The sequence below is a fragment of the Lissotriton helveticus genome, chromosome 3_1, assembly GCF_964261635.1.
Source record: "Lissotriton helveticus chromosome 3_1, aLisHel1.1, whole genome shotgun sequence".
Taxonomy (NCBI): Eukaryota; Metazoa; Chordata; class Amphibia; order Caudata; family Salamandridae; genus Lissotriton; species Lissotriton helveticus.
The window spans coordinates 769,953,112-769,973,201 of record NC_136061.1 but is presented as its reverse complement, the minus strand read 5'-3'; the positions used below and the strand labels follow the sequence as shown (position 1 = coordinate 769,973,201).

The 20,090-nt window shown below is 41.7% G+C and overlaps 1 protein-coding gene across 1 annotated transcript in view; it reads right to left on the bottom strand.

The window, feature by feature from the left end:
* TRIM66 (tripartite motif containing 66) overlaps positions 1–20,090 on the bottom strand; it is an 842,425-nt gene that overhangs the window by 460,835 nt on the left and 361,500 nt on the right. Inside the window, exon 2 of the mRNA XM_078680990.1 lies at positions 2,448–2,823. The gene's annotated coding sequence lies outside the window, so the exon portion shown is untranslated. The remainder of the gene's footprint in view (positions 1–2,447; positions 2,824–20,090) is intronic.

The following is a 20,090-nucleotide window of genomic DNA, read 5'->3' as shown; positions in this document are numbered from 1 at the left end:
TGGTAAATTTGGATTTTAAGTCACAATTCTGAAAATGACACTTTTAGAAAGTTAGTTTTTTCTTGTCCTAAACATTTGGTGCCTGCAACCTGTTTCCAGGGTTACTGACCAGGTGTAGTTCGCAGTTGGCCTCTATTGTGTAGTCCAGAGAGCTACACAATAGAGGGTCTGGGTTTTGCCATGATGGGCCATCCTGACTTGATGAGAGGGGCAGAGTGGTCACCTGTCACACTTATACTTCAAGAACACTGCTGCCTCTGCTCACACACAAAAAACTTTACCTTGCTTTTTGTGACTGCAGACAGAGGACAGGACAGGAAGGCAGGGAATTCCAAAACCTCTGTGGGGGTGGGACTCCAGAAGCTTTTCCCATTTCAAAGCTAGCACCATGCACTAAATGGATACCTATGGACACTACAGCACAGATGAAGTATTGCCCTGCTGCCAGAGGCCTGCCCTGCTGCCTGAGGCCTGCCCTGCTGTCTGGGAAGGAAGACTGGACCTGCACCCTTCATCCCAGGCTACCTGAGTGACTCCAAGGGCTCGTTAGTTGCCTTCCTGTTTGGAGCTACAGGGACGCAACAAGCTTCTTTGGGGAAGGAATGATGTGGGAAAGTAAATCTTTCTAGCAAGGTATAAAGCAATCTGACCAGTCTTCAAACCATGAAAACGAGCTAAATCAGAGTGGTACAAATTTTATTTCAAAATATCAGAACTGTTTAGATAGTACGTAGTGGGACCAATTCACAAAGGTAAAGTTGGTGGTAAGATTTACGACTAATCCTACCTTGTTTACCTATGCCAGGAATCCAAAAAGGAATTTCTGGTAAGCATAAATGCGTATGTGCTTTTCTCTGCCATGAGTGTGGAGAAATCGTTACATGTTAATCCCAGCTGAAGCGATGGGAAGTGTAGTTTCCAAAGCGTAGTTTGCCTTGGAAGTTTGGAAACACCCATGAACATTTACATTTGTGGGAGTTCCCAAACGCCTCTCTGACACTGCTTAATTTGAGCCCGTGGTTTCCGATGCTCGGCACCCGCAGATAACTCTAACACCGGCACTTATGACAGTCTTCCCCAGGTGGTGCTGTTTGAGCAATTTAGACATGAGCCCAACAGTTGTTTATGAATTCAATGTACATCAAATACAACTAATAAATGCCGCCCAAGACAGTCTCGTAGTTGTTGGGGCCTGGAACAGTCTGAACTGTCACAAATGTAGGAGTGTAATGGTTAGTAGTTGTGTTGATAGTCATTGGCAGCGCTGGCAGAGCAATGGGTGGTGCAAGCTGCAATGGCCCACTGACAAGAGGCCTGGCACATATGATTTTACAAATTAAGCTCTTCTCTCTGATCTCTTTACAACTTGGAAATAGTCAGCGTTTTACTCCAGCAAAGGGCTGCACTAAGTCCCCTTACAGCGTGGAAAGGGAAACGGATCACTCCCACATTCTGTGAGGATTAGGTAAGGACTTTCGCCACCTGGAAAAATCTTTTCCACATGGAGGAAAAAAAAAGAGAATATGTGCGTGTTTGGGCAGGGGGTTCCTTTTCCTCTGTACGGGCTTCTTCGCCATGATGAACTCTGTACCGTGGGAATATAAGCTCTTGCGAAGAGTTACGTCACGTGGCATTCCCAGAAGAATGCCTAGAAACCTGCGCCTGGCGAAGGTTTCCACACGTACTTTAGGAAATGTTCGTGAATTAATTTAGTAAATCTTCATCATCAGATAAGATAGATGTTAATGTCTGGGTACTCCAAAATGTGCGTGTCACCACCTCTCACGCTCTAAGAGCCATCCGTGCCCATAATTATCATTGTGAGACAAAAAGCTGTTCAGAAACTGCAAGGGTCACTTGCATGGAGAATAGTTAAATGTTCTCTGTATTTTTCATAGCTCACTAGTTTCTCTGGTATTTTTCATAGTCCACTGACTGCACTACAATACAATAAAGGAGACATAAATCACACCCAGCTTTCAAGGAAATCGGCGATGCTTCAAAATGCAGCTGCCTCAGAAGGACGGGCTATCGGGACCTTTCCACTTGGGATTCATACCTCAGCGTCACCTGACAGGCTATAGAATAAAACGACGAGTGTGTATTCTGTGTACGAAGCGTTGCACATTGTGGTTATAGTCTTTACCGTGAGAAAGTATGCGTGAACTGTAAAGCTTCTTTTCATGAAAGGAACAGACAACATGCTGCTTCGTGAAGGACTTCACGGAAAACATTTTAACCTGGTGGTGTCACAGCAACAGTGAAGTGAAAACAGGCAAAGCCAACACCACTGCACTAACTTGTAGAAACTGTTCTAAGAACATTTGACACCTCATCAGGTAATTTAGCAGGGGCGCATAAATATCGTGATGCAAAAAAAAATACATTTGCAGAGTTTACACTACGTTGGCAAGAAGGAAGGGCTAATGATGACAACGCAGGCTTACCTTCATCTGGTCGCTGCCTCTAGCGCGAGACAAGCGCTACTCGCAGCTTTTAGTGATCAGCCGCCGCTCCAGCGTCACGTGCTTCCTGAAAATGGACATTGCTGAGTGGAACCCGCTGCACGCGCACTCCCAGGACACAGCTCCAAACGCAAGTTCGTCGAAGGTTTTGTTATGGATGACGACAGCAGCGGAGCCTGCGCGTGACTGCACGAAACTCCGTCCCCATCTGGCAGGTGCGCCCTTCTCCTGTCGGGAAAGGCGTCTCTGTCCCTTTCTTTAGGTCAGGCGGCCTCACCTTCGCTCTGCTCGTATCCGGGATACTTTTCCAACTGCCAGACTTCTCCGGTAGGAACGGACTGCGACAGTCTTTCGCGCACTGAAAGGTGGAATAAAAATAAACACTTCAAACCTGAGGCACGAGGCATCACCTGAGAAGAGCTGCTCGTCTGCGGCAGCCAACAGTGTGTTTCAGGCTGCACAATTACATGTATCATAACAATGCTGCTGGCAGGGAAATGAGAGCTTGTCCGTTCCCTGGAGGGGAACTGTTTATACGAACGACTGCGTGATGCAATCACTGTATCTAAATAGCAATCCGACAGGACTCAAACAACAGCGCGTGCACATCTGGGAGCCAGGGGTGTGCAGGCGAGGGTTAACGAGCCCTGGCTGCACACCTGGGAAATCCCTACCCTGGCTGCGCATCCAGGAATCTCGAGGGTACAGGTTTGTATCACCCCCAGCCTCTTGTCACAAAGGGAAGTTAATGGCCTCGCATGCTTATCCTTCCACAGAAGCCCCTGTCAGTGTTTTTAAGGGACACCCTTGATTTCTTTAGACACCCCTTTGGCCGCAACACCCCTACACATATCACAATACTCCTAAAACAGAGCTCCCGCCTCATTTGTCACCCAATTGCATTCTAGGGCAAGTGGTTTGAGACTGTAGTTCAAAGTAAGCTTTTGGACCGTTAGGCCTGGCATGCCCTTGGGCATTGCAGGGTGGGGCAACGGCGATGAAGTTACAGAAATTGGGAAGGAGGATCTGGTGAGGAAAAGTACAACCTCTGCATCCATACTTTTTCTTATGTAGAACATTTCAATACAAAAAATATGTTATATATAAGTGATTGTTAAATGGACCCCACCTAGCCTGTCATATGTTTCCATATACACCGAAAATTCTGCTACTTAATTAACCAGGCATGAGTCACTGGTAACAAAATTAGTACAAGATACAACAAAGATAATTGTAGAACTAAGTGCTCTTACCAATGTTGGTACGGTAGTGAGACAAAATATCGAAATTAAAATATCGATATACAATAATATCGATGTTTTAATTTCGATGGTATAGAATATCGATGTCCAAAATATCGACAGACAGAATATCGTTTTTATAAGGTATGTATGTTACTAATATCGAAACTTACTAATATCGAAATTTTGTTTAGTGTTATGTATTTTATTATGTTGTTTATATGTTTGTTAAATATGTTTTGTAATGTATGTTTGAAAATTAGTAATTTTGTTTACATTTTGCGTTTTAGTATCAGAGCGGGTTGTGAGTTTATAGGGGAATAGGGTGGGAAGTAATTTAATAATAATTAATTAATTAATATATTGTTGCAAATATTTTTAATTAATAATTAATTTGTAATTAATTAATATTAATTAGTTAATTACATTAATTAGAGTTAATGTTTTAATATATATAATTTTTTGTTGTTAATTAATTAATTGGTAATTAAATAATATTAATTAGTAAATTAAATTAATTAGAGTTAATGTGCTAATATATTACATTTTTTGTGATTGTTAATTATTATTTAATTGGTAATGAAATAATATTAATTATTTAATTAAATTAATTAGAGTTAATTTGCTAATATATTTCATTTTTTGTTATTGTTAATTAATAATTAATTGGTAATTAATAATTATTAAGTTATTAAATGATGTGATTTATTTATGTGTAGTGGGTTGTGTGTTTATAGGGGGATAGGGTGTGATATAATTAAATGTAATTAATTAAAGAGATTGTATTTATTTATTGGTATTTATTGTTAATTAATTAGTAATTAATATGTGTTAATTAGTTCATTTATAATTACATCAATTTAGTAATATTAATTGTTATTAATTGATTAATTGAAATTTATATGAATTGTGTTTTTTTGTATGTGTAGCGTGTTGTATGTTAAAGGGGGGGTAGTGTGGGAAATAATTTTTACCCCCATGCTATCCAACGCTTTCCCTACTGTTGCACCCTCTGGAGTGGGAATAGTAATTTAAACCCCTACGCTATCCAACGCTTTCCCTACTGTTGCACCCTCTGGAGTGGGAATAGTAATTTAAACCCCTACGCTATCCAATGCTTTCCCTACTGTAGTGTAGTGTAGTTCCTATTTTCCCAATAGGCTCTGCGCATTGGAATAATATCTTCAATAGTATAGACGTAGGACTGTGGTTAACTAGGTCTTCTACTGACGATATTAGACTTAAAGTTATGTGTGCCAGCTAGCTCAGAGTTCACTAGAAACTTTCTCGAATAGGCAAGGAGGAGTTTAACCTCCCTGGATAGACAAGAAGGGATTTAGTTTCTGACAACCATAGAACATGACAACTTTGCTCCCCCCTAATCAAGAGTATATCTCTAGAGTTGTGTGAAAACAAAAGACAACTATTTTACTCAGTCAATACGTGCATTCTTAGTTTCACCAGTTTGTAGAGAAATAAGAGAGGGGCGTGTTTCAATAAAAAGATGTTATTTATTGATCAGTCTCTTTTCTCATACAAGAGAAATGAATCGCTATTATTGCAATACTTATAGTTAAGTAAAGTGCATACAGTAAAAACAGGATTATAAAATAATACTGTAAAAGCATTTATATGGTTTCTTAGCCATATGATACTTAAAATGGATAAAAAATATACATACATATATACATTGACTAATCGTTCTCAACTGGTGCTTCTAACTACGCCTACCCCGGTGTACCTGACCTAAGCCTAATACGTGGGCGGGAGTAAATAAGTAGCGGTTTAGGTTAAGTTTGTTTTGCCAAGGATCTGACTCAAGAATTCTCTGTAAGGGGTTAGTCAGTTCAGTACCTGGGATTTAGAAGGCTGGAGGGTTGGTATCTCTGTCTCAGGACTCGATATCCCAGTTACCCGCGAGGGCGGCTGGAAACGCCGGAGGCTGGATTTCTCGGCAGGAGAAAAGGCAGCGTCTCTCTCAGCGCGTCAAAAGGGAGGGGCAGCGTCCGTGGGCTTTTCTGCATCAGCTGGGCTCTCCGGCAAGTAGCGCTGCTCCAAGCTCGTCACCACCGTGTCTCTGCTTAGGGCAGCATTGGTATACTTATACCTGAAAGGTGCCGAGTTTGACGTAAGGATGGACATAAGACGTCAGTAAGAATGTCATAAGGACTGGTCGTTCTTACATTCTTTTCAGGAGTTCTCGAGCAAAATCAAAACAATAGCTACGGGGGATTTCCCAGGTCTGCTGGAGGTTTGATTTGTTTTGAGAACTCGGTGTGCTTTCTAGGGGGCTGGAGGGATAGTGCTTGCTTAATGTGACAGCATGCGCTATGACCTAATCTGAAAACGGGTTTCTGTGCCGGTGTATGGACATTAGCGAATTAATAACCGGACAAGTGTCAGAAATAGGAGTATCAATATATGTACCTAGATAAACACACTACACCCACTCCACGATTTTATGTACATATTTACTAACCTAAGCAATAGTAAACATAACTAACAGTGCATGTGTATACCGAACCACCCCAAAAACATTATTCATTTTTTTGTATTTGAAAAATGGCATATGCGAAATGCACGAAATGAGTATAGGTACTGTATGCATTCAAGCAGTATAATCATTCAAAAAGGAGTTGCACATATTATATCAGCATGAATGAGTTGCGAGATTACACATGAAATGGCTCTTGATACAGAAAAAAGTTGCGAGACCATCTCATCACATGTAAACAAAATTAATTGCATATAAGCTAGAGGTTGAGGTAATGTAATGTCTCTAGAATTCCTAAGAATAGAAGCTCTGTTCTCTAAGAATAGTTTTACTTTAAGCAGAAGATAAGTGCCAAAAAGGTAAATATTTTGGAATTGGAAAAAAGCCTTCGTTTTTAAGGGGAGAAGAGAAAAAAATAGTCCACAGTCACTTTGTTTTCAAAAGACTGAAGGCCAAATTCAGAGTTCAGGGAACGCCGTGTGCAAGTTTGTTTAAAGTCATTCTCTCTGTTCCGGTGAAAACATAATTTCAGACAGACTCTCGAAAAAACAGTCTACAGCTTCTGGTGAAAGTTCGACTAGGTTGGAAAATGTCGCTACCATGCAGTCATGCGCATGATTGCTTTCAATGACGGTTCGATCGGAACTGCTTACAGAAGGTCGTACCTGGTCGATGCTGCTTTCATCTTGTACTTCACTACCCTTCAATCGTAGTGGTGAAGTCTCCACGAATGCCGTCATCAGGATAGGTAGCCGCTGGGGACAGCACAATGCATGAGCCTTTACTGGACCCAACAAAGTATCTGCATCCAATGGTACTTCTGATTGTAGTGTAAGACAGGTGTCCAACACGCATTCTTCGCCGCATAGCATGCACCTTAATACAGGCATAACACAATTCTGCCAGATGGGTCTGAATGAAAGAAACCAGGTCATATTTAGATCTCGTAGCCGGGCTAAGCCAAGGACTTTAGTTATGCGGTCCCGGTAGCGGATAGCTAGGATCGTTTCTTCCATTGTTGCTGGAGTCTTGTCTGCGACATGGCTTGCCATAACGAAGTAAGAGTAGAAAGAAAAAAATGCCTGCTACAAGTCCCAACAGGAGTGAAAGTCCGCCAAAAATGGAATGGACGAAATTTGGAAAAATACCCAGGATCGCTTTGAATGGTGTTAAAGCTCCTGAAAAAACTGTCTTAAATACACTAGCGATACCACTTGTATCAGAAATATTTAAGATTTCGTTCAGTATTTCTGCGAAGTGTAGGGGGCAATTTGTTGATAACATTGAATGAATCTCTGCCGTTGTCCTTGCAACTTGGAGATCATACGTTTCTTTTGATGACGTCAACTGGGTTGGCGTCTGTAGGAGCACAGTCTTCATTCTGCTTAAAGTATCAATTCGAATAGAAGAGATTTTTAAACTGCGCCATAACCTTCCCTCCCTGTCTGGAGCATCATTCGGGAACAATACTCTTTCACAGCACATGACCCTGGAAGTCACGCTTACAAGATAAGGTTTTCCTGGCAGCAAGCCACAACATCTGTGATCTACAATTAGAATGTAACTCCCGTTCGAAAGTCTTCTAAAGAATGGTTCTATTTGTGTTGCAGGTGTGCCTAACTGGTGACATGAAAGGTTATTTGAAGTCCCTTCACAGGCCCCATGTAAACTTATGCCTTGACACAGAAGTATACCACTTAGTGATTTTTCACAATTATTACCACTAAGAAATACACTTTGTCCCTTATTACTGTAACATGTGTGTGTATAAGGTAAGTTCCATGTTGACTTAATGTATCCTTTACCCAACCTTTCATACTGGCCTGCCTGTATATATTTTTGGCAGTATTGAAACTGGAAAGTTGTTATCGGAATATTTATTATCCCATGTATTATCCATTCAATGACAGGTCGTTCTGACATTGTCAATGGTAATCTCTCAAGTTTTTCAATGCTCAGAATTGTATAGTCAGCACCCTTTTGTGCCAAACTGATTTGTTTATCAGTAAGGTTAAAGATATTAAATAGTGACGTTGTGTTGATTAAACGCCAAGGCACATAGCCAGAACGCAGATTTTGTAACGTCCAGCCAAGCTGTACAATAGAACGTAATTGAGACTGACCGTGTTGCAACATCAGTAAGTCTTGTTCTATTATATCGATTGCAGAAGATACAATACTGTCCAGTGAATATATTCTGGAAGACAGAGTCATTAACCCATTGTCCACAACAGAAAGTGATTTTTCCAAATTAACACGGTCAATTTCCCGTATTTTTTCTGCTGTCTCAATTTGAGTTACTTTCCAAGCTTCTTTGTAAGCTGCATATATAGAGGCCGCTATGAAACGTTTCTGACGCTGTTTGCGTGGTCCCATGATGAAATCACGCAAGTCAGCACCTTCTTTAAGTAAAGTTAAGTGTTGCTTAATTTCTGACAGTGTGGATGTATGTAGCCATTGAAGGCAGAGTTTCCCCACACTATAAGTAGTTACAATCCCTGGATGTTGTCTCTGGGAGTATCTTGGGTCTGGCCTGGTCAATGTGAACCCCTGTATTTTGTTCAGGAATCTGTCTTGACAGTTATTTGTGTCTATGGGCCAGATCAACCATTGTTTCCAATCAGCATGTGTTCTGTTTTGGTTTAAAATATGGGATACGTCTATCTCAACATCCGTAGTGCTATTACTGGTAGGTGTTGGTTTTGGAATAGACGGTTTATTTAAGTCTTTAATTTTGGCTAGGCCAAGACAGGATGTTTGTTGAATTGTATCATTCAAAAATATAATTTGTTCTGGGATCATGCAGGCTCTAAATAATGAATCTATACCTTGCACTTGCCAATCTTTTGTGCCCCAGATCGTTTTCGTTTCAATGTTATTGTTCCAGAAATCAAAACCGAATGTATTCATTTTTTCAAAAAATGAGTCCGAATATATCAATTTTGTGTTTGTAAGCATGGTTTTCACTCCTGTCTTATTTAACAATTTAAAATAAAATGATTCTGCATTACTTGTGTTGAACCCTGAAAAGTATGAATATTTATCAAAAAATGTCTTTGAACTGCCTTTTGGTGGAGTTGCACAATGTTCCCATTGGTTAAAATTTAAAACATTTCTAGGTTGAGTAGATTTATGCAGATAATGGTTACCATAATGGTTGTAACAAAACATTTGATTGTAATTAGATGAACCTTGCAAATAATCATGTTCTGTAAATTTAGCTGACATTACTAGATCAGACATCATATCATTAATACTTTCAAAGTCCCAATTATCAGCAAATGTGCTTGGTTTTACAAAGTCACTTAATGAAATCTTGAATTGATGAGGATACTTCAGGAGATCAATCGGACCATAGATTTCGTAATCAGTTTTGTCCCATGCTACCCCACCGGGTATAGGATTGGCTGTGAAGTTTACTGAAGAAAGTTCTCTTTTCTCGATGTGTGAAGACTTGTGTGGTTTCAGGACCAAATTGATGTTCTGACTTGCTGTGTCCATTGTAGCATATTTTCCCTCAATGAAATGTCCCAAGCATAGTACCATGATGAGCCAAAGTATGAGGACAAATACACCTAGTGACACCCAAATTTCAATCCATGGAGAAATCAGATAGGTTTCTTTTAGTTGATGAAAGAGTTCCATTGCTTTGTCTTTAAAAGTTTTTGTTGTCGGCTGTTCCTCAGGTTCACTCAGATCCTCAGAAAAATCATCGAAGTTGATGAAGTAGCCGGATGCTGTTCTGTCAATTGTTTCAATTGCTTCTGGATTCCTTTTTGCTTTAGGTATTTGCTTTGTTTCATTAGCATAGTCTGTGGTTACATCATTGTATAATGGAGTTTCTTGATGTAAAGCTTTGATTTGGGTTTCAAGAGGTTTAAGTTCCATCGCTTTGTTGCATAGTCCTTGTTGAATCACTATAGGTTTATCAGGTGTGATTAGTCTTTCAGTTTGAACCTCTGTGTTTGTAGCAAACTTTGGTGTTCTACTACTTCTTGGGAGTCCACTTGGCCTACTACTTGTTATTGGCCACATGATTGTGGTTTAACCAGGTCGATGGATACAACTCGGTTCTCCTTTTTACCAGCAAGGGGCGGTAGTACTACTGATCTTGTCCCGTTGACAGACAAGACAGGAACTGCTTTTCTGTAAGAAGGCCCAAATTCCTTCTTCACCGCGATCTTCTCTCTGACCAGATCCCCGATTTTTGGAATCCAGACAGGCCTTGCTGGGACAGGTGGTTTCTCCTCAGTGGTTATTGGCTGCTGTTTCAATTTTATGTTGCTCAGGTCTTTTCTTGTTTCGTTTAAGTCCTGTAAAATAGCCAAATGATCTTTGATATCAAAGCATTTTTCTTTAACCACTGAAGTTTGACTATCGAGGTCCTGGATTAACATTCTAGTCCCAAACAATAGTTTGTACGGACTGAGACCTCTCAGAGAATTTCTTGGCAGATTATTAAGACTACGTTGGACACTTATTAAATGTTTGACCCACCCAGCTCCTGAACCTAATACCTTTGCCGTTATAGATTGCTCTGTGCCTTGGTTTTTTCTTTACACCACCCGGTTTCCCTCAGGAAGGAAGTGATAAGAGTCCCGCAATGCAATGCCCAAGCTGGCCATACACCCCCCATAAGCTTGAGAGCTAAAAGCAGTGCAATGGTCAGAATGTAGCATGCCCCATGCGTATATGCCATTATAGACTCGCAAATCTTTTATAACAGTTCTGGCGTCAGCCGATCGCTGGGGCCACATCCATATGAATCTCGTGCATGAATCCACTGCAACCATGATATATTTATAGTTACTGTCCCTTTGTAAGGGACCGCAGTGGTCCAGGTAAACACAGGCTAATGGTTTATCTGAGATTAGAAGGGGCGTCTGGGCTGGTCGTTTCACTGTTGATACCTTCATTCTTTGACATATTTCACATTCTAGAACATAGTTCCTCGTTTGTCTCCTCATTCGTGGCCACCAGTATCTCTGTTTTAATAACGATACTGTGGCTGAAACGCCAGCATGTACAGAAGCAAGCCCTTCGTGTGCCGCTATAATGAGTCCTAACCTATGTTCCATGTTCGGAATTGCCCTATCCCCCACTCCAGGGATTCGAGCAAATGGAACGTTATTAGCATCAGTTATGTATGAGTACTTTACTGGATAGCCTTTCGGGAGTGTTTCTATCGCATCTTTTACCGTAGCGCAGACAGCCTGTAAAATTTCGCTGTCTATTTTTGTTTTTGACCGGGTGATGGCAGCTACGGAAGCCGTTTGCACAGCTGCCTTCGCTGCCTCATCAGCCAATGAATTCCCTGCAACGTGAACGCCATCACGTTGATGACTCAGTGTATGTATCACGTGAGTCTTTTGTAGTTCTTTTTGTAAAAGAACCACTTCTTCCCAAAGCATTTTATGCTTGATTGTGCCACCTTTTGCATCTTTAAAACCGTTCTGAACCCAGATCTGCAAGTATTCATTGTAAGACTGAACGCAATAGTATGAATCGCACACTATGAGTGTGGGGAATTCGCGATCTGTATTTTTAAGCGCCATCTTAAATGCTAGTAGTTCAGCTCGCTGAGCTGTACAGTCTCCTAGGGATTGCGTTTTAGTGACCAGTGGTTTAAATTTTCCCTCGTGCCAGCGACCTTTAACAATCGCGCACGCAGCACTGTAAGCTTGTTTACCCCCAACTGCGGGTTGTGCTGATCCGTCCGTATATATTATACAGCCGTAATGTTTTTAGAGGCAGAATTTCAGTCGGCAGAGGACATTCAAATTCATATTGGAGAAATTCTTGTGTTTTTAAATTAGGGTCAAATTCGTATACCACGTCTGTTGCAGCAAGGGAATTAGCCCACTGTATCCATCTTGGATGTAGTGCTTTAGCATTCGGAATGCTTGCCTTTGTTACCGCCTCCAGGGCTGGTATTGGTGTCACGATGATTATTGGTTTACCTTGTGCTAGGGCTCTTTCTTTAGCTACAGCAGTCTGTACCGCGGTTAGAATTTTTTCCGTTGGGCTAAATTTCATTTCAGCTTTTGTGTACAAGTGTGATTTGTAAGCTATCGGTACCGTTTCTCCCTCATTAGAGGTTAGGTATGTGAATCCGCATCTTCCTGGGATGACTCGAATCACAAGGTTGCGTGTGTTATCGCGTGTTTGCAGTTTTGTTTTAACTAACATGTCTGTTTGTAAAGATCTCAAAATTTCTTTGTGTTTTTGAGTCCAATTGATTCTTTCAAAAATCTGGTTTTATTAGATCATAGAGAGGTTTAACCCTCTCTGCATAGTTTACAATGTAAGTTCTTCCGAAATTCAGGAAACCTAGAATTGATTGCAAGTTTTTCAGTGTTCTAGGTGCTTGGATTACAGCACATTTCTCTAGGAAATTGTCAGCCAGGCTTTTGCCTTCACTTGATAATTCATATCCTAAAAATAGGACAGTCAGATGGGCAATTCTTGACTTTTTGAAGTTGAATTTGTAACCCTCTGCTGCGAACCCAAGTATTATGGTGTTCACTCTTTTTAAGTGAGTCTCCAAGTCATCATCTGTTAGATAGATGTCGTCGACATAAGATAATGCCTCATCATCATATATTTGTAGTAACTCTGTTACTCTCGCTGAGAATAATCCTGGGCTATTCTTGAACCCTTGGGGCAAACGACAGAAATTTTTCTGCGAGCCATTTATTGAGAAAGCGGTCAAATATCTGCTTTCTGGTGCTATATTTTGACAAAAGAATCCATTAGAGATGTCTAATGTTGTTTTGTATTTTTTGCGCACTATGCTATTCATTAGTGCTGCACTGTGTGAGTTTTGCACTGCAAACGTTTTGCAGCATGAGTTAAGGTGTCTGTAGTCCAAAACTAGACGATATGAATCATCTGGTTTGGAGACAGGAAACAAAGGATTGTTCATTTGTGAGGTGCATGTTTCAATCACCCCCTGGTATTCAAGTTGATCTAAGATCTCCCTGACCTGTTTTTTAGCTTCTTGCTTAATTGGGTACTGCCTCTGTGCAGTCGGTTGAGATTTTAACTGGATCTTGTGAGGAGGAGAGTCCTCATCCCATCCCACATGATTTTTATATAGTGCAGGAGCCTGGGCTACTGCCCACTTTCTTGCAAGTGTATATTTTTTATGAATTGGAATGTGATTTGAGAAGGCAGGCATAATCATTTCTTCGCCATGAGGGCACTCCCTGACAAACTCTGGTGGCCAGTCTTTTTCAGCTAGAAGGATGTCATAGCCCTTGGAGAGATTATCCTAAAATAGACCCCTTATTTTCCTAGTCTTATCTCCCTCTATACGTAAGGTTATTTCATATATTTTATGAGGTTTGCTAACTCTGGTATCTGCAGTTTCCACCTGAATGTATTCATTCGTGTCCACTGTCTCCAGATGATTCATCAGGATCTTGCGAGCTATGCTCACTTCTGCTGCGCTGTCTAGCATTGTCTGAGCCCACTCTCTGTTTTTCAGCTGAGTCCTCAGGATCCTCGGCATGTTTGATTATTTTAATGCTGGCTACCTTCTTCTTTGGAAATTGTAACTTTTTACTCTGATGAGCAGGTTCTTTGTCTTTGGACTTGAGGTGCTCTTCCCTGTGTTCTGACCGTCCTCTTCTTTCCGATTTCTGCGAAGAAGTCTGAAAAGATCGAGAGGGACGGGTATCAATATCTTGATATCTATCAGGTTTCTTCAAATTATCCCTATTTCTAAGGTTGTATCTTTTCTCAGAGGGCTCCCTCTGGGGAGACTTGTGTCCTTGGTCCGGAGATCTTTCTCTCCGCCGAGGAGACCTTCCTCTGGACTGGAATCTTTTTTCTTTGGGAGTGGATTGTTTATTTCCATCCCAGCTCTTTTTCGAAGTGTTTAGATTATTTTTAATTAATACCTTTTCAGGATTTTCTATTAGTTGGGGTTTCACTGGTTTCCCACCCAAACTATCTATTCCTAGTTCTTCATAGGATTTTTCTATGATTCTGGCAAGTTCAAATGGTTGTTCTGCTATATCTGTTTCCTTCAATCTTTGGCGGATTGCCACATTTGCTGCTTCCCCCTTTATGTTTGCTAGTAATATTGCCGAGACCTGCTTAAAGTCTTTCAGTAATACCCAGAGTTAAAGCAGGTTCCGGACCATATTCATTTTGAATCTGTTTTAGCACCTCTGGTATTACGGACATGGACGGAACACCATGTGTTTTTGTGTAAATGGAAGCAAACACTGTACCCCAAGTGTCACAGTCCTCCACATGTGGTGCGATCCCCATTGGAAGACAGATAGTCAGAATTCTGTGTTTCTCCGTAGGGGTAGTATCCGGAAATACTGCCTCTATTTGAGTGATTTTTTGTGCTAACCAGAATGGAATTTGTTCCCTTTTAATGGGTACTTTACCTAGACAGGACTGTATGTTCTGTGGTGTGATCTTATTTGTGTTCCCCTGATGAGGGGTCAGCTGTGGAATTTTAATAGCTGGTTGGAATGTTGAAGTCCGCATTACATATTGGACTAATTGTCTATGTATTTTAATCAGTTGTTTTAGCTGTACTAAAAGTTCTGGTATTGACATTTTTTCAATGTCTGGATGTGGTGTGTAGCTGGCTAGAACCGGCCACGTTGCTCCTGGTCTACCTAGTGGACCGAGCCTGGTGATGTGATCATTATGTTTTAGGGCGCCTTTAAACCAGAGCAGGTGCTCTTGGTATTTGAGTGGTATTTCCACCTCCTCGAAAGGGGTGTACTCATCCGGAGGTTCCTCTATCTTGTAATAGTGGAACTCCTTTGTTACAGCGTTTGCTGCTGGAAAATGTATCCATGAATAGAATACCTCTGTCTGCCGATATTCGTGTGCCTCAATTACGAATATGACTGTACCACCTCTTGGTGTTAGTCCATTTTCTATAAGTTTAAGTGTTATAGTTTTTCTTATGCTGACCGCGATGAGTATTGCATCCGGGTCCTGCTCTAGGAGACTTCTGTCATCCGCTAGGAGTTGAGCTGCTATTCTAGCTGTCTCCCTTTCTTCTTCAGTTTCTGACATTTTACTGTCAGGAAGGGTTTTTGTTGCAGATCAGGTTTCCACGGAAACCAAGATTAGATGCACAATATTTTGGAACACTGTATCCTTCAACGTTGAATAAACCAAAAACCATACATAGGAGTCTCCTCCTACTAAGTTTGGCGGATTTAACCTTTCACCCACTCCAGACGTCTTTGGAGTTTTATGGGAAAAGGGGGTCTGTGTGAAAAAGCACGACTGAGTTACTCTAATGTCTTGCGTTAGATTTATCGCCTATCCAAACCGTTGGGCGCCATGTAGTGTAGTTCCTATTTTCCCAATAGGCTCTGCGCATTGGAATAATATCTTCAATAGTATAGATGTAGGACTGTGGTTAACTAGGTCTTCTACTGACGATATTAGACTTAAAGTTATGTGTGCCAGCTAGCTCAGAGTTCACTAGAAACTTTCTCGAATAGGCAAGGAGGAGTTTAAACTCCCTGGATAGACAAGAAGGGATTTAGTTTCTGACAACCATAGAACATGACAACTTTGCTCCCCCCTAATCAAGAGTATATCTCTAGAGTCGTGTGAAAACAAAAGACAACTATTTTACTAAGTCAATACGTGCATTCTTAGTTTCACCAGTTTGTAGAGAAATAAGAGATGGGCGTGTTTCAATAAAAAGATGTTATTTATTGATCAGTCTCTTTTCTCATACAAGAGAAATGAATCGCTATTATTGCAATACTTATAGTTAAGTAAAGTGCATACAGTAAAAACAGGATTATAAAATAATACTGTAAAAGCATTTATATGGTTTCTTAGCCATATGATACTTAAAATGGATAAAAGATATACATACATATATACATTGACTAATCGTTCTCAACTGGTACTTCTAACTACGCCTACCCCGGTGTACCTGACCTAAGCCTAATACGTGGGCGGGAGTAAATAAGTAGCGGTTTAAGTTAAGTTTGTTTTGCCAAGGATCTGACTCAAGAATTCTCTGTAAGGGGTTAGTCAGTTCAGTACCTGGGATTTAGAAGGCTGGAGGGTTGGTATCTCTGTCTCAGGACTCGATATCCCAGTTACCCGCGAGGTAAAGAGAAAAGGCAGCGTCTCTCTCAGCGCGTCAAAAGGGAGGGGCAGCGTCCGTGGGCTTTTCTGCATCAGCTGGGCTCTCCGGCAAGTAGCGCTGCTCCAAGCTCGTCACCACCGTGTCTCTGCTTAGGGCAGCGTTGGTATACTTATACCTGAAAGGTGCCGAGTTTGACGTAAGGATGGACATAAGACGTCAGTAAGAATGTCATAAGGACTGGTCGTTCTTACATTCTTTTCAGGAGTTCTCGAGCGAAATCAAAACAATAGCTGCGGGGGATTTCCCAGGTCTGCTGGAGGTTTGATTTGTTTTGAGAACTCGGTGTGCTTTCTAGGGGGCTGGAGGGATAGTGCTTACTTAATGTGACAGCATGCGCTATGACCTAATCTGAAAACGGGTTTCTGTGCCGGTGTATGGACATTAGCGAATTATTAACCGGACAAGGGTCAGAAATAGGAGTATCAATATATGTACCTAGATAAACACACTACAGTAGCACTCTCTGGAGTGGGAATAGTCATTTAAACCCCTACGCTATACAATGCTTTCCCTACTGTTGCACCCTCTGGAGTGGGAATAGTAATTTAAACCCCTACGCTATCCAACGCTTTCCCTACTGTTGCACTCTCTGGAGTGGGAATAGTAATTTTTACCCCTACGCTATCCAACGCTTTCGCTACTGTTGCACCCTTTGGAGTGGGAATAATAATTTTTACCCCTACGCTACCCAACGCTTTCCCTACTGTTGCACCCTTTGGAGTGGGAATAGTAATTTTTACCCCTACGCTATCCAACGCTTTCCCTACTGTTGCACCCTCTGGAGTGGGAATAGTAATTTTTACCCCTACGCTATCCAACGCTTTTCCTACTGTTGAACCCTCTGGAGTGGGAATAGTAATTTTTACCCCTACGCTATCCAACGCTTTCCCTACTGTTGCACCCTCTGGAGTGGGAATAGTAATTTTTACCCCTACGCTATCCAACGCTTTCCCTACTGTTGCACCCTCTGGAGTGGGTATAGTAATTTTTACCCCTATGCAATCCAACACTTTCCCTACTGTTGCACTCTCTGGAGTGGGAATAGTAAATCTTACCCCTACGCTATCCAACGCTTTCCCTACTGTTGCACCCTCTGGAGTGGGAATAGTAATTTTTACCCCTACGCAATCCAACGCTTTCCCTACTGTTGCACTCTCTGGAGTGGGAATAGTAATTTTTACCCCTATGCTATCCAACGCTTTCCCTACTGTTGCACCCTCTGGAGTGGGAATAGTAAATTTTACCCCTACGCTATCCAACACTTTCCCTACTGTTGCACCCTCTGGAGTGGGAATAGTAATTTTTACCCCTACGCCATCCAACGCTTTCCCTACTGTTGCACCCTCTGGAGTGGGAATAGTAATTTTTACCCCTACGCTATCCAACGCTTTCCCTACTGTTGCACCCTCTGGAGTGGGAATAGTAATTTAAACCCCTACCCTATCCAACGCTTTCCCTACTGTTGCACCCTCTGGAGTGGGAATAGTAAATTTTACCCCTACGCTATCCAACACTTTCCCTACTGTTGCACCCTCTGGAGTGGGAATAGTAATTTTTACCCCTACGCCATCCAACGCTTTCCCTACTGTTGCACCCTCTGGAGTGGGAATAGTAATTTTTACCCCTACGCTATCCAACGCTTTCCCTACTGTTGCACCCTCTGGAGTGGGAATAGTAATTTAAACCCCTACCCTATCCAACGCTTTCCCTACTGTTGCACCCTCTGGAGCGGTGCCTGCCGTTTTGTGCATGCACATACAGGGGGTACCATAGGTACCCCCCATGTGCACCCTCCACCCCCCAACACCCTGGGGGCCCACAAGGGACCACCAGAAGCAAAGGTCCACATGCTGGAAAAGCATGTCCCCGCACACATCATAATATGGCTGGCGGTGTCTTGCAGACACTGCCACCATACTATGGTCCACACCCCGCGGATCAGCGGCGGACGGACCTGCCGTCCGCCGCTGATCCCACCGCCATCATAAACTGGCGGAGGGTGTTTTCAAGGACCATGGCGGTGAATCCGCATCCTCCGGGCTGGCGGTGGCTTCCACCGACCCGGAGGATGCGGATTCACCGCCATCATAATCGACCCCTATGATAGTAAAGTAATTTTTTTAAATAAAAAAAAAAGCCCCACTATAACAAGTTCATTAAAAAAAGACATTATTAACAGCTTACTCAAATGATAGAGCTAGGAGATACTGGAGACAACCAACAAAATTGTAAAGTACATAATCGGCAGCTAGTCGCTTCATCCATATTACGGTAGAGACCAGCTTCATCTTTTTCTATACAAGAGCCATGCATTTTACAAACAGCACTGCCAAGGGTAAATGTGTGATCTGAAAATATGTGATAACTGCTTATCTACAAGAAGGGCGCCCCAGTGTTTTTGAGCGGTTTCAAAAAGGGTGCGCTTGTCTTGTAGTAGCTCTGGGCATAAACAAACTATATGGGCGACAGTTTCCTTACATCTATTAAATAGTCTGGGTGATTTAGAGGTAATGTGCTGTAACCTATAGAGTTTACTCCTGTTGCCGTATACTTTTGGTTTGCATTCTTTTGAAGGTGAGAAAGGACACTAGGGTTGACAAGAAGTTCCCTATCTTCAAATCGGTGAGATACCAATTAAGATAGGAATGAGCAGGCGACGTTCCACTTGAATATGTAATTTCCATCCATAGTTGATGTTCTAATGCATTCTCCTTGGCTGCTCTTAGTTTAAAACAAGTTTTCACAAATCTTCCTTGGCTTTCAATGGATTGTCTTGTTAAACCAAATTTCAACGTTATCTGGGCATAAGAGCTGTACTTCGGGGGCCAAAAGATTAATCTATGGGTGTTGATGACAAGTTGAGACAGGAGCTTGACTGCTCTTCCTAACAAACCTTCTGACCAATATCCAATGGTTGGCAATAATTTGGCACGGATAACTTTTATTATTGAGTCTCATGTTGAGTTCCATCGTTTTTAAGAAGTGGAATGTGTGAAGCTGGGCGTAAGCTTTTGCTTTTATCTGTTTCTGAAGCAAGAACGTTCCATGACTGTCAAACACCATCCCTAAAAAATGGACTTCTCTTTCTCTTTTAGCTGATGTACGGTATATACTCCATGCTCCTGGCTTCTTAATTTTCTTTCAATGACCATGACTTTGGTTTTCTATATGTTTGTAGCAAATTCATAAAGTTCTGTGTATTTATTAAGCTTGTTTAAGAGTCTCTGGAACCTGATCCTCGTGCCTGAAATCAACAAACCTCTGTCCATCACCACCCCTTGTTGTAAATGAAATCAACAAAACAGCATCTGCATAGACTAGACACTGGATTGACTTGCCACCTAGCTTCGGGGCATGTGCATTCATGCTTTGAAGTTCCGTGCATAAATCCACAATTTAGATTTTAAACAGTGTCAATACTAAGACACAGCACTTCTCCAACCTAACTTTTATGTCGATTTTATGTGTAACCCTGCTGCTACCATCTCTAATTTTCACTTCGAATCAAGTGTCTGTACGGAGCCGCATAATGTTTTAGGAGTACAGACAGCAATTCCCATTTTTCAGGTTTCTGCTAAAAAACGACCTCTAGGGACTGAGGCAAAAACAGCTTTTAAATCTGCAAAGCAGAGGTAGAGCATGGATTGTTTTGAAACTGCTGTGTCCATAAGGTGGGCTGCGGGTTCGAATCCCTTCTCTTGAACCAGCTTGCTATTGGGGGGACATCAATACACTGC